The sequence below is a fragment of the Oncorhynchus mykiss genome, chromosome 20 (assembly GCF_057628025.1).
Source record: "Oncorhynchus mykiss isolate SJ-2025 chromosome 20, ASM5762802v1, whole genome shotgun sequence".
In the NCBI taxonomy this organism is placed as follows: domain Eukaryota; kingdom Metazoa; phylum Chordata; class Actinopteri; order Salmoniformes; family Salmonidae; genus Oncorhynchus; species Oncorhynchus mykiss.
In genome coordinates, this window is record NC_143041.1 from 30,946,733 (window position 1) to 30,959,257 (window position 12,525).

The following is a 12,525-nucleotide window of genomic DNA, read 5'->3' on the forward strand; positions in this document are numbered from 1 at the left end:
GGCCTGTTCCATCCATCAAGACTTAATAAAGGTCTCCAACTCCCGGGAGCAGTTGACAAAGGTTAAGACAGCCCACAGCAACCAGACACTAACTCTTTTGACAGACACACAACTGACAGAGGCTGAGCAAAAAGGCCTTGCTGTTTATCTTGTGTGTCCTAAATCGCATCCTATTACATATCTAGTGCACTACTTTTGTCCAGAGCCCTATGGGCCCTGGTCGAAATTAGTGCACCAATACATAGAGAATAGGTGCCAATTGGGACGCACATAGATCTCTATAACGGGATGACAAAGGTGCTGTGAGAACACTTCATCTGCAGCACCATATTTAAAGAATCAAAACAAAATGTCAATGTGTGTGGTAAAGCCTGTGTGAATCCTTAGTTAATTAAAGGAGTTCAGCTCAATGTCTAATCCACTACACACACACACACACACACACACACACAGGGCTATCATATCAGAAATCTAATTTTTATCTTCAGATTTTCCACCATGGATGTTCCATCTGATATAGTTTATGTTTCCTTTCCTGGAGAGGGATTTACAATAAATGTTTGTACGGGTAATTTCTGCTACCTCATATGAATCTGACAGTAGTACTATTCCACATGCCTGGCTTGCATATAAGAGATTGCTTTTGCATACAAATTAGATGTTGGTCCTGGAGGGTGGAGTTGCACAACAACAAAAAAGACATACAAAATTCCCTTGTAAAACTAATTTTGCCCTATATTAAAAAGACTAAACACACCCATCCTAAACAAAAATAATACTATAAAGCAACCATCTGACATTATTTCCATGACAGTGGACCGTGCTTGCTCTCTGATTTCCATGACTGCTCTTCCTGATTAATGGGGCATAGAGTTGTCATTTACCTCAGAGCTCAGTGAAATTAATCGACATCCCAGAGGGCAACACCTTTAATACCTGGTCAGGAAAACTTCTCACATTTTCAACGCTGATAACATTCAGAGAGAGACAGAGAGAATGATAGAGACAAGGAGAGAGAAAGAGTGTGAAAGAGTCCAGAATAACACCCTATTCCCTACATAGTGCACTAATTTTGCCATTTGGAATGCATCCAGAGAGACTCCCACCCAAAGCACTCGGTTGGTGGCTGATAATACGCAGCAGACGTGCCTAGACAACAGACAGTCAGTCTCAACCTGAACCAAGCAATATTATTACACTTCTTGTGTCGGCAGTAATCCCGAAATCCATTCTAACCACTCCAAGTAAGACGTACTACTGGTAAAGCATGAAATATCCACTATTACCCTGTTGTGAAGCAAAGGTACTGTAAATTCCAATGCATGGCAGCAAATAGTCACAGTTCCTGTCTAGAGCTAGGAAGGCCGATCATGTGACTGAATTTTTTTTAACAATAAAAAGGGATTTACTGTTGTACTTTAAAACAAATGTATTGTCTCTCCATTCCTACACCTCGGGTCCATCCTAGACCTGTCTGTATATAGTGTCTGGCTGGGATGATGGAAACTAACGCCTTGTGACTCCCTGTGGACAAAGATAACGTAGTGAAAAGACAACAGTTTAACACTGGACAGCAGAAAACATGACCTCATAATGGAAATCTATCCACATAACACGCTCACTGTCTCCAGCATACTAAATCACAGATGTGTGTGAGTGAGTTTGGGATGGAGAGAGACAGAGAGAAAAAGAGACAAAGATAAAGAGAGATGGACAAAGGGAGAGAACTAAATTACCCAACAAAATCTAAGTTTAAACATTTCTAATCTACACTGCCCTAAACTCTCATGTGAAGTTATGACTTTACTTACATGTTAAGACATAAAAATATTTGATATACTATGTAAAAAAGTCTGGATTGTGCTCAATGGGTACTGAGTGTACCCTTACAGCCCATGGGTGTTCCAAATAAGCCTGCCTCTTAATTAAATAATCAATTTGAATTAATTAATTTACAAATGTTCAAAACTTACAAACTGACATTTTCTTATGTAAAATTGGATTATATGAATCTTCCCTAAAGTTATTAAAATAAACTGGTCATTGCTATTCATCAAGAAAGTAGCACTTATAACAGGGGGGTGTGTCCAATCGTATTCACAGAGATCAATGTGGACTTGGGCTTTTGTTCTTGCCGACCGGTACACACCTGATTCAACTAATCATAGACTTCAATCAAGACATGATTAGTTGAATCAGGTGTGAAATTGCTTGGTTGGAACAAAAACCTGCACGCACATTGGCCCTCTGTGGATAAGAAGCCATGCAACACAAACCTGCACCCACACTGGCCCTCTGTGGATAAGAAGCCATGCAACACAAACCTGCACCCACACTGGCCCTCTGTGGATAAGAAGCCATGCAACACAAACCTGCACCCACACTGGCCCTCTGTGGATAAGAAGCCATGCAACACAAACCTGCACCCACTCTGGCCCTCTGTGGATAAGAAGCCATGCAACAAAGACCATAACACCACTCTGGCCCTCTGTGGATAAGAAGCCACGCAACAAAGACCATAACACCACTCTGGCCCTCTGTGGATAAGAAGCCATGCAACAAAGACCATTACACCACTCTGGCCCTCTGTGGATAAGAAGCCATGCAACAAAGACCATAACACCACTCTGGCCCTCTGTGGATAAGAAGCCATGCAACAAAGACCATAACACCACTCTGGCCCTCTGTGGATAAGAAGCCATGCAACAAAGACCATAACACCACTCTGGCCCTCTGTGGATAAGAAGCCATGCAACAAAGACCATAACACCACTCTGGCCCTCTGTGGATAAGAAGCCATGCAACAAAGACCATAACACCACTCTGGCCCTCTGTGGATAAGAAGCCATGCAACAAAGACCATAACACCACTCTGGCCCTTACTTGTTACTTTGTTACTTTTATTTCTTATCTGTATTTTTTTTAACTGCATTGTTGGTTAGGGGCTCGTAAGTAAGCATTGCATTGTAAGGTTGTATTCGGCGCATGTGACTAATACAATTTTATTTTATTTGGATAACAAGCCATGCAACAAAGACCATAACACCACACAACTTTCAATGAATTACAGTTCAAGTTGGAAGTTCACATACACTTAGGTAGGAGTCATAAAAACTAATTTTTCAACCATTCCACAAATTTGTTGTTAACAAGTTTTAACATAGTTTTGGCAAGTCGGTTAGGACATCTACTTTGTGCATGACACAAGTACATTTTCCAACAATTGTTTACAGACAGATTATTTCACTTATAATACACTGTATCACAATTCCAATGGGTCACAAGTTTACATACATTCAGCTGACTGTGCCTTTAAACAGCTCGGAAAATTCCAGAAAATGATGCCATGGCTTTAGAAGCTTCTGATAGGCTAATTGACATAATTTGAGTCAATTGGAGGTGCAATTGGATGTATTTCAAGGCCTACCTTCAAACTTGGTGCCTCTTTGCTTGACATGATGGGAAAATCAAAAGAAATCAGCCAAGACCTCCAAAAGTCTGGCTCATCCTTGGGAGCAATTTCCAAACGCCTTAAGGTACCATGTTCATCTGTACAAACAATAGAACGCAAGTATTAACACCACAGGACCACGCAGCCGTCATACCGCACATACCGCGTTCTGCCTGCTAGAGATGAACGTACTTTGGTGCGAAAAGCTCAAATCAATCCCAGAACCACAGCAAAGGACCTTGTGAAGATGCTGGAGGAAACATGTACAAAAGTATCTATATCCACAGTAAAATTAGTCCTATATCGACATAACCTGAAAGGCCGCTCAGCAAGGAAGAAAACACTGCTCCAAAACCACCATAAAAAGCCAGACTACGGTTTGCAAATGCACATGGGGACAAAGATTGTACTTTTTGGAGAAATGTCCTCTGGTCTGATGAAACAAAAATAGAACTGTTTGGCCATAATGACCATGGTTATGTTTGGAGGAAAAAGGGGGAAGCTTGCAAGCCGAAGAGCACCATCCCAACCGTGAAGCACGGGGGTGGCAGCATCATGTTTTGGGGGTGCTTTGCTGCAGGAGAGACTGGTACACTTCACAGAATAGATGGCATCATGAGTGAGGAAAATGATGTGGATATATTGAAGCAACATCTCAAGACATCAGTCAGGAAGTTAAAGCTTGGTCGCAAATGGGTCTTCCAAATGGACAATGACCGCAAGCATACTTCCAAAGTTGTGGCAAAATGGCTTAAGGACAACAAAGTCAAGGTATTGGAGTGGCCATCAAAGCAGAACTGAAAAAGCATGTGTGAGCAAGGAGGACTACAAACCTTACTCAGGTACACCAGCTCTGTCAGGAGGAATGGGACAAAATTCACCTAACTTATTGTGGGAAGCCTGTGGAAGGCTACCCGAAACGTTTGACCCAAGTTAAAAAATGTAAAGGCAATGCTACCAAATTCTGACCCACTGGGAATGTGATGAAAGAAATAAAAGCTGAAATAAATAATTATCTCTACTATTTTTCTGACATTTCACATTCTTAAAATAAAGTGAGGATCCTAACTGACCTAAAACAGGGAATTTGTACTAGGATTAAATGTCAGGAATTGTGAAAAACTGAGTTTAAATGTATTTGGCTAAGGTGTATGAAAACTTCAGACTGAAAGCTGATTCACATTTGCTGTATTGCTATTTAGTTCAACTTGTCTCCTAAAGCTTATCTGAAGACAGTTTCAAACCTCCCTCAACGGTGTATTAAAAAGGTACAGGTGGTGGACCAACAAACAGAATCACATGGATGAATGAAAGACAACAATTATGACAATGCCCTCACCCAAAAGTGTATAAGCAGTCACCTAATAGTCCATTTTCTTCTCCCTCATTCGTCCGCATCACTTGTAGGTCTTCTATCCCTGATATCCCTCAACCTTGATCTTATTCCTCTCTCTGCATCAAACCTTTGGAGTGTACAGAGTTATTTCTAGGAATTATTTCTAATCTTGGTAAAAGGAACCATGGCTAGATGCACAATATGCAGAACTGTGGTTTTGGGGGGTTTAATCAAACTTAAATCTGAACAAAAAAAATATACATTGCTCAAAAAAATAAAGGGAACACTTAAACAACACAATGTAACTCCAAGTCAATCACACTTCTGTGAAATCAAACTGTCCACTTAGGAAGCAACACTGATTGACCATACATTTCACATGCTGTTGTGCAAATGGAATAGATAACAGGTGGAAATTTTGGGCAATTAGCAAGACACCCCCAATAAAGGAGTGGTTCTGCAAGTGGTGACCACAGACCACTTCTCAGTTCCTATGCTTCCTGGCTGATGTTTTGGTCACTTTTGAATGCTGGCGGAGCTTTCACTCTAGTGGTAGCATGAGACGGAGTCTACAACCCACACAAGTGGCTCAGGTAGTGCAGCTCATCCAGGATAGCACATCAATGCGAGCTGTGGCAAGAAGGTTTGCTGTGTCTTTCAGCGTAGTGTCCAGAGCATGGAGGCGCTACCAGGAGACAGGCCAGTACATCAAGAGACGTGGAGGAGGCCGTAGGAGGGCAACAACCCATCAGCAGGACCGCTACCTCCACCTTTGTGCAAGGAGGAGCAGGAGGAGCACTACCAGAGCCCTGCAAAATTACCTCCAGCAGGCCACAAATGTGTATGTGTCTGCTCAAACGGTCAGAAACATACTCCATGAGGGTGGTATGAGGGCCCGACGTCCACAGGTGGGGGTTGTGCTTACAGCCCAACACCGTGCAGGATGTTTGGCATTTGCCAGAGAACACCAAGATTGGCAAATTTGCCACTGGCGCCCTGTGCTCTTCACAGACGAAAGCAGGTTCACACTGAGCACAAGTGACAGACGTGACAGAGTCTAGAGAAGCCGTGGAGAACGTTCTGCTGCCTGCAACATCCTCCAGCATGACTGGTTTGGCGGTGGGTCAGTCATGGTGTGGGGTGGCATTTCTTTGGGGGGCCGCACAGCCCTCCATGTACTCGCCAGAGGTAGCCTGACTGCCATTAGGTACCGAGATTAACTCCTCAGACCCCTTGTGAGACCATATGCTGGTGCAGTTGGTCCTGGGTTCCTCCTAATGCAAGACAATGCTAGACCTCATGTGGCTGGAGTGTGTCAGCAGTTCCTGCAAGAGGAAGGCATTGATGCTTTGGACTGGCCTGCCCGTTCCCCAGACCTGATTCCAATTGAGCACATCTGGGACATCATGTGTCGCTCCATCCACCACAGACTGTCCAGGAGTTGGCGGATGCTTTAGTCCAGGTCTGAGAGGAGATCCCTCAGGAGACCATCCACCACCTCATCAGGAGCATGCCCAGGCGTTGTAGGGAGGTCATACAGGCACGTGGAGGCCACACACACTACTGAACCTCCTTTTGACTTGTTTTAAGGACATTACATCAAAGTTGGATCAGCCTGTAGTGTGGTTTTCCACTTTAATTTTGAGTGTGACTCCAAATCCAGACCTCCATGTGTTGATACATTTGATTTCCATTGATAATTTGTGTGATTTTGTTGTCAGCACATTCAACTATGTAAAGAAAAAAGTATTTCATAAGAATATTTCATTCATTCAGATCTAGGATGTGTTATTTTAGTGTTCCCTTTATTTTTTTGAGCAGTGTATTTATGCTCATGTTCATTGAACATTAGGGATATCAACACACTTTCCACATGCGTTTCAATGCAAACCAGGCTTAATAGGAGCATACTGGGCTTAATAGGAGCACACTGGGCTTAATAGGAACAACAGTAATTTATGGTGAAAAAGACAGAATAGCAAAGACTACTCAAAATATTTAGAAACTAATGGTGTGGGGTATAAATAGTTTTTATACACAGACTACAATATTATGCAAAGTTAGTATTGATCCTATTGAACAATATTGCTTTATTGTCATTTTTCATTCTGTATAGAGGGAATGCTTTCTGTGCTACCCTTTAAGCCAGAGATAAATGTCAAATTTACAAAAATGGCATTTATGTATAACAATGCAAGTTTCACTTACCAGTAAAATAAGACAAAATGCATTTAAAAATGGAAGCTGTGAATGCCTGAAATCTATTATCTTGTACTTCAACAAGTTGTTGCTACTGTGAGACTGACATGCAGGCATGACTGCTAGCATGAAAAACAAATGTTCAATTGGCAAGAAATAGTAATGAATGCTCATGAAATAGGCTATCATGTGCAAATATCAGCACATTCATCTTTTCATTTTAGATAAAGTAGTATCACTTCTGAGTTGTTTTTTTATCTGAAAAAATATGTTTATCTCAGTCCTCAACACAAGCTTTGAAAATGGCCACTAGTTGGAAGTTACACATAATTGTCAATAGCTTCATTACAAAACATCTGATTGACTTTTTTTTTTAAAGTTTACGTTTTATTTGAATTCAAAGATCAAAGTGGGCTTAATAGGTACACTTACCGTTGTGCATGTCTCTGATAGGATTTGAGAAATGCTGTGGAGATGATTGTCTTTCATTTGCTGATAGGGAGCTCAGCTTTCAAGAGAACAGCAGAACACTACACAGTGAAGCAGCCATTCTCATAGAATAACCATGTAATGAGAGCTCCACCATCTTATTTTACATGTATTTATGTCTGAGGAATCTTATAGAAATGCATCTTTGTAGGATCATTGTTATATGTTGCACTTGAGACAGGAAGGAGTTGTTTGTTACCTGATAATGGGGAATATATGGTAAATTGATAGTCTCTGCAGTTATTGCAAAAGGTATTTTAGCATATTTTGTGGAGAACAAATCTCAGGACAAATGTAATAAACTATTTTGTTTTTAAATCTGCTCCAGCTCAGCAGGAAGCTTGCAAATTCCTCTATCAAAACATAACACCAATATTTATTACATCTCACATTCCACAATTATTAGAGAACTATACAGTATTCATAACAATCACAGCCGATGTAAAACAACAGGCACTATAGCCTAATAGAGGCCTCTTTGTTGAACCATTTCATTGCCACATAAGACCCTGTCAGGGGGAACCAACCAAATCAAATCACATTGTTTTTGTCACATGAACCTTACCGTGAAATGCTTACTTACAAGCCCTTAAGCAACAATGCAGTTCAAGAAATAGAGTTAAGAAAATATTTACTAAATAAACTAAAGTAAAAAAATAAAAACACATAACAAACACGAGGCTATATACTGTACAGGGGGTACCGGCACCGAGTCAATGTGTGGGGTACAGGTTAGTTGAGATAGTTTGTACATGTAGGTTGGGGTAAAGTGACTATGAATAGATAATAAACAGTGAGTAGCAGCAGTGTAAAAACAAAGGGGGGGGGGGGCCTTCCTCTGACACCGCCTAGTATATAGGTCCTGGATGGCAGTAGGACCCCAATGATGTATTGGGCCGTATACACCGCCCTTTGTAGAGCCTTACGGTCAGATGCCAAGCAGTTGCCATACCAGGCGGTGATGCAACAGGTTAGGATGCTCTCAATGGTGCAGCTGTAGAACGTTTTTAGGATCTGGGGACCCATGCCAAATCCTTTCAGTCTCCTGAGGGGAAAAGGGTGTTGTCGTGCCCTCTTGACGACTGTCTAGGTGTGTTTGGACCATGATAGTTTGTTGGTGATGTGGTGATGACCTCCTTTTCCTGTAGTCTACGATCAGCTACTTTGTATTGCTCACATTGAGGGAGAGGTTGTTGTCCTGGAACCACACTGCCAGGTCTCTAACCTCCTCCCTATAGGCTGTCTCATCGTTGTTGGTGATTAGGCCTACCACTGTTGTGCCGTCAGGAAATGTCAGATAAGAGGCAGAATGAGGTAGGTGTTGACCTGAAGCCACACAGCAAGTAGGAACAGCTACTTACTTAGCTACAGATTGTTACACTAGATAATGTGATTTAAACCAAAGATTTTTGGTATCCATTACTGTGCGTTACAGATTAGTTACTGTTTGGTGTAGCACAGAGAATTTACGACCAATCTTAACTGCGATACCATCTTTGTTCACGATTCGGCCAAGCATGTATCTTCTAAAATGTCCGTGTCCAGTTGCAGATGGTGTTTGAATTTAGAAAATGCTCCGTTAATAAAATAAATAAATGTTTTGCTCCATGACGTAATACTTGTCTATTTCATATCTTCTCTCTATAAATAAGGACAACCCACCTGGTACTGACAAACCTGGATGGTAAATTGCTGAGGTTGGTAATGGAATACATTGCAACTCCTGTTTGCCACATCTTCCATGCAAGCCTAGAAGACGGTGTGTGCCTTCAGGCCTGGAGGGAGGCAAAGGTCATTCTGCTGCCCAAGAATTGCAGAGCACCCTTTAATGCTTCAAACAGGCAACCAATCAACCTGTGCTTAGCAACCTTTTGAAGTACAATGCTTGATCAAGTGCAATGTTATTGTACAGAAAACAAATTTACAACAGACTTTCAGCATACTTATAGGGAAGGGCGCTCAACATGCTCAGCACTGACACAAATGACTGATGATTGGCTGAACGAAATTGATAGTAAGAAGATTGTGGGAGGTGTTTTGCTTGACTTTAGTGCAGCTTTTGATATCATTGATCATAACCTATTGCTGAAAATACATAGGTGTTATGGATTTGCATCCACTGCCTTATCATGGATTGAGAGTTTATTTTAATTTGATATATTTTTTACCCCTTTTTCTCCCCAATTTTGTGGTATCCAATTGGTAGTTAGTCTTGTCCCATTGCTGCAACTCCCGTACGGAATCGGGAGGCGAAGGTCGAGAGCCGTGCGTCCTCCGAAACACGACCCAGCCAATCCACACTGCTTCTTGACACAATGCCCGCTTAACCCGGAAGCCTGCAGGGCAGCCAGCTTGGGCCATTATTGTACTGTTTTTACTAATGACCTTCCACTGACCTTGAATAAAGGCTGTGTCTATGTACGCTGATGACTCAAAAGTATATACATGTCGGCTACGGCAGTAAAGTAAATGAATGACATCCAGTCAGTTTTAGAATGGTTAACTAGCAAATAGGCTGGTGCTAAATATCTTGAAAACTAAAATAATATTTTTTGGGAACAAATCACTCGCTCAAACATAAACCTCATCTATTATTGAATAATGTGGTGATTGAGCAAGTAGAGACTAAACTCCTGGGTGTAACCCTAGATAGCAAACTGTCATGGTCAAAACATATCGACTCAAAGCTTGCTACAATAGGAAGAGGTCCGTCCATGATAACGCTCTGCTTTCTTGACGTCGCAGAATGTCAGTAACATTCATGTCAATCTTTCCTGGCTCAATATTGACTGCATTACTATTGGTCTTTGTGCGAGGTGGTGATGTGTTGAAGGTATCACACTGTCTGTTCAAGCACTTGGCACACAGTTCGGACACTCATCGGTATCACACAAGACATGCAGCCAGAGGTCTCTTCATTGTACCCAGGTCCAGAACAGAGGCTGGGAAACGTACAATATTAAATAGAGCCATGACTACATGGAACTCTGGTAACCCAGGTAACTCAAGCTAGCAATAGAAACAGATTTTTTTTTTAAGCTGACAAAAGAACCCCTTACAGCACATGGGGACTGTGGAGACATTTTTATATATTTTGTATTGTAATTTGCACTGTATTATTTATTGTATTTTGTAGGTGGGTGGCCTTGTACGAATCCTTGGCTTGTGTAATCCATAACGGCTCATAGGGCAGGAGCCATTTCCTGTTTCTGAAGCGCGAGGCAGAGGCAGGAGATTATGTAGTATGATATAGTGTTAATTTATATAATAACATAATATAGATAAGTATTTTATTTGTTGTGTTTTGTTTCCTGTTTGGACACCCAAAAATACTACTAAATACTAATACTACACATTGTTGGATTACTTCATGGAGCAAAACAAATATTTATTTTAATAATAGAGCATTTTCTAAATACAAATACACCACCTGCAAAGATACATGTTTGGCCAAATCCAGAATGAAGATAGTATCGGTAAGGTTGGTTGAAAATTCTCTGTGCTACACCAAACGGTGCCTAACCTGTAACTCCCAGTAATGGATACCAAAAATATTTGGTTAAATCACATTATCTGGTGTAAAAATCTATAACTACTCCTTACTATAAACTAGCCTACTGACATTATTATGCACAGCTCTTTGTCATGGTGTGATATATTTTTGTTTGGCTTGTAGTCAAGTGCAGAGACAGAGACTGAATAGAATATTACAGAATACATTTACTTTCCTATGTATCCAACTGTAACTACATATCATATTAGTAGCTGCCTGTTGAAGTTAAGATAATCCAGTCCAGCAGTTTGACAATAACAGATAACTCCCATTGTTAGAACCAGAACAGTGGTGTGGAATAATGCCAAGCATTGATTTTCACATGGAAATGCACATGCAAATTGAGATGCTGTAATCCATTTGTGGACGCAAATATGATACAATGTAACCTGTTGGCATTGACAACAATTTGCTTACACTGTACTGAACATTTGTTTTTGTAGGGGTTGGGGAGGGAGGCTACTGGCTACAGCTTTGACAGGCAATTTCGATCAGGGTGGAGATATAATTTGTGTCCGTTTAAAAAAAATGGATTTCACAAAGATTTAATTTAGCTTAATGTCAAGCCTACTGCCTAAATAAGACAGATTACCCCTACAGTAGCCTTACCTTGCTTGACTCTCTCTCCAGCCTCACTAGCCGCTTCGCATCAGTCGCAGCAAATAGCCTGCCGACAACCGGTAGCCGCTGTAGAGAACTGCAACCAGACGGTTTCTTTGGGATCCTCAAGCGAAATTGCTCGCTTCAGCTGACGTTATCTTAGCCTACTACCACAACAGAGCGAATAAAAAAGCTACACCGCCTAGCCAAATATACTGAACTGAAATGTCTATGGACTTTCTATTTCCAATAGTCTAATTCGGCCATAATATAAGGATAACTAGATCTAAAGGCCAAATAGAATACCGTCTACATGTTCACCCAGCACGCGCCACTCGGAAGTAGCCAATCCCACCGCTGCAGGTAACTTCAACCGAGCAACTATATTTGCCGGACCGATTCACAACAAAAAGTCATATGTGCCACAACTGCAGTAACCTATGTATGGATCGCTAGCACGCCTACCGGTGCAACCTCTGATTGACCAGAGCAGTGCACAGCAAGCTAGAAGCCGATGAATAAATCATGAGAATGGGAGGCACTAATGTCTAAACCGGTCATAATTATTCAAGAGGGGACAAGGTCGATGTCAATCAAAAACCTCGGCCCATTCCCCCCAGGATCAAAGCATTTGATGTAAGGGAATTATGTTATAAAAATGCAGAGTCTGCAGGAGATTCACTTCAAGCTACCTGTTTTACTGCTAAACCTATAGGCAAGCCGCAAGTCAATAAACTATAGGTTGATATATTTGCAATTTGGCCTACTAGCCTACTGGTTCTTTCAAGTCAGGATGGACATTTCTCTACATTTTATTGAGAAAAAACAGCTTTAGTATGCCTATTCTCTGGGGGGGTCAACACATTGGATCATTTTCTACTTAAAGGATTCTCTAGA

At 41.3% G+C, this 12,525-nt stretch overlaps 1 protein-coding gene across 7 annotated transcripts in view; it reads right to left on the bottom strand.

The window, feature by feature from the left end:
- tanc2b (tetratricopeptide repeat, ankyrin repeat and coiled-coil containing 2b) overlaps nt 1-12,144 on the bottom strand; it is a 218,719-nt gene extending 206,575 nt beyond the window's left edge. For all 7 annotated transcript variants that reach the window (XM_090212876.1, XM_090212875.1, XM_021576270.3 and 4 more), the window contains exon 1: nt 11,638-12,144. The gene's annotated coding sequence lies outside the window, so the exon portion shown is untranslated. The remainder of the gene's footprint in view (nt 1-11,637) is intronic.
- Between the last annotated feature and the right edge of the window lie 381 nt (nt 12,145-12,525).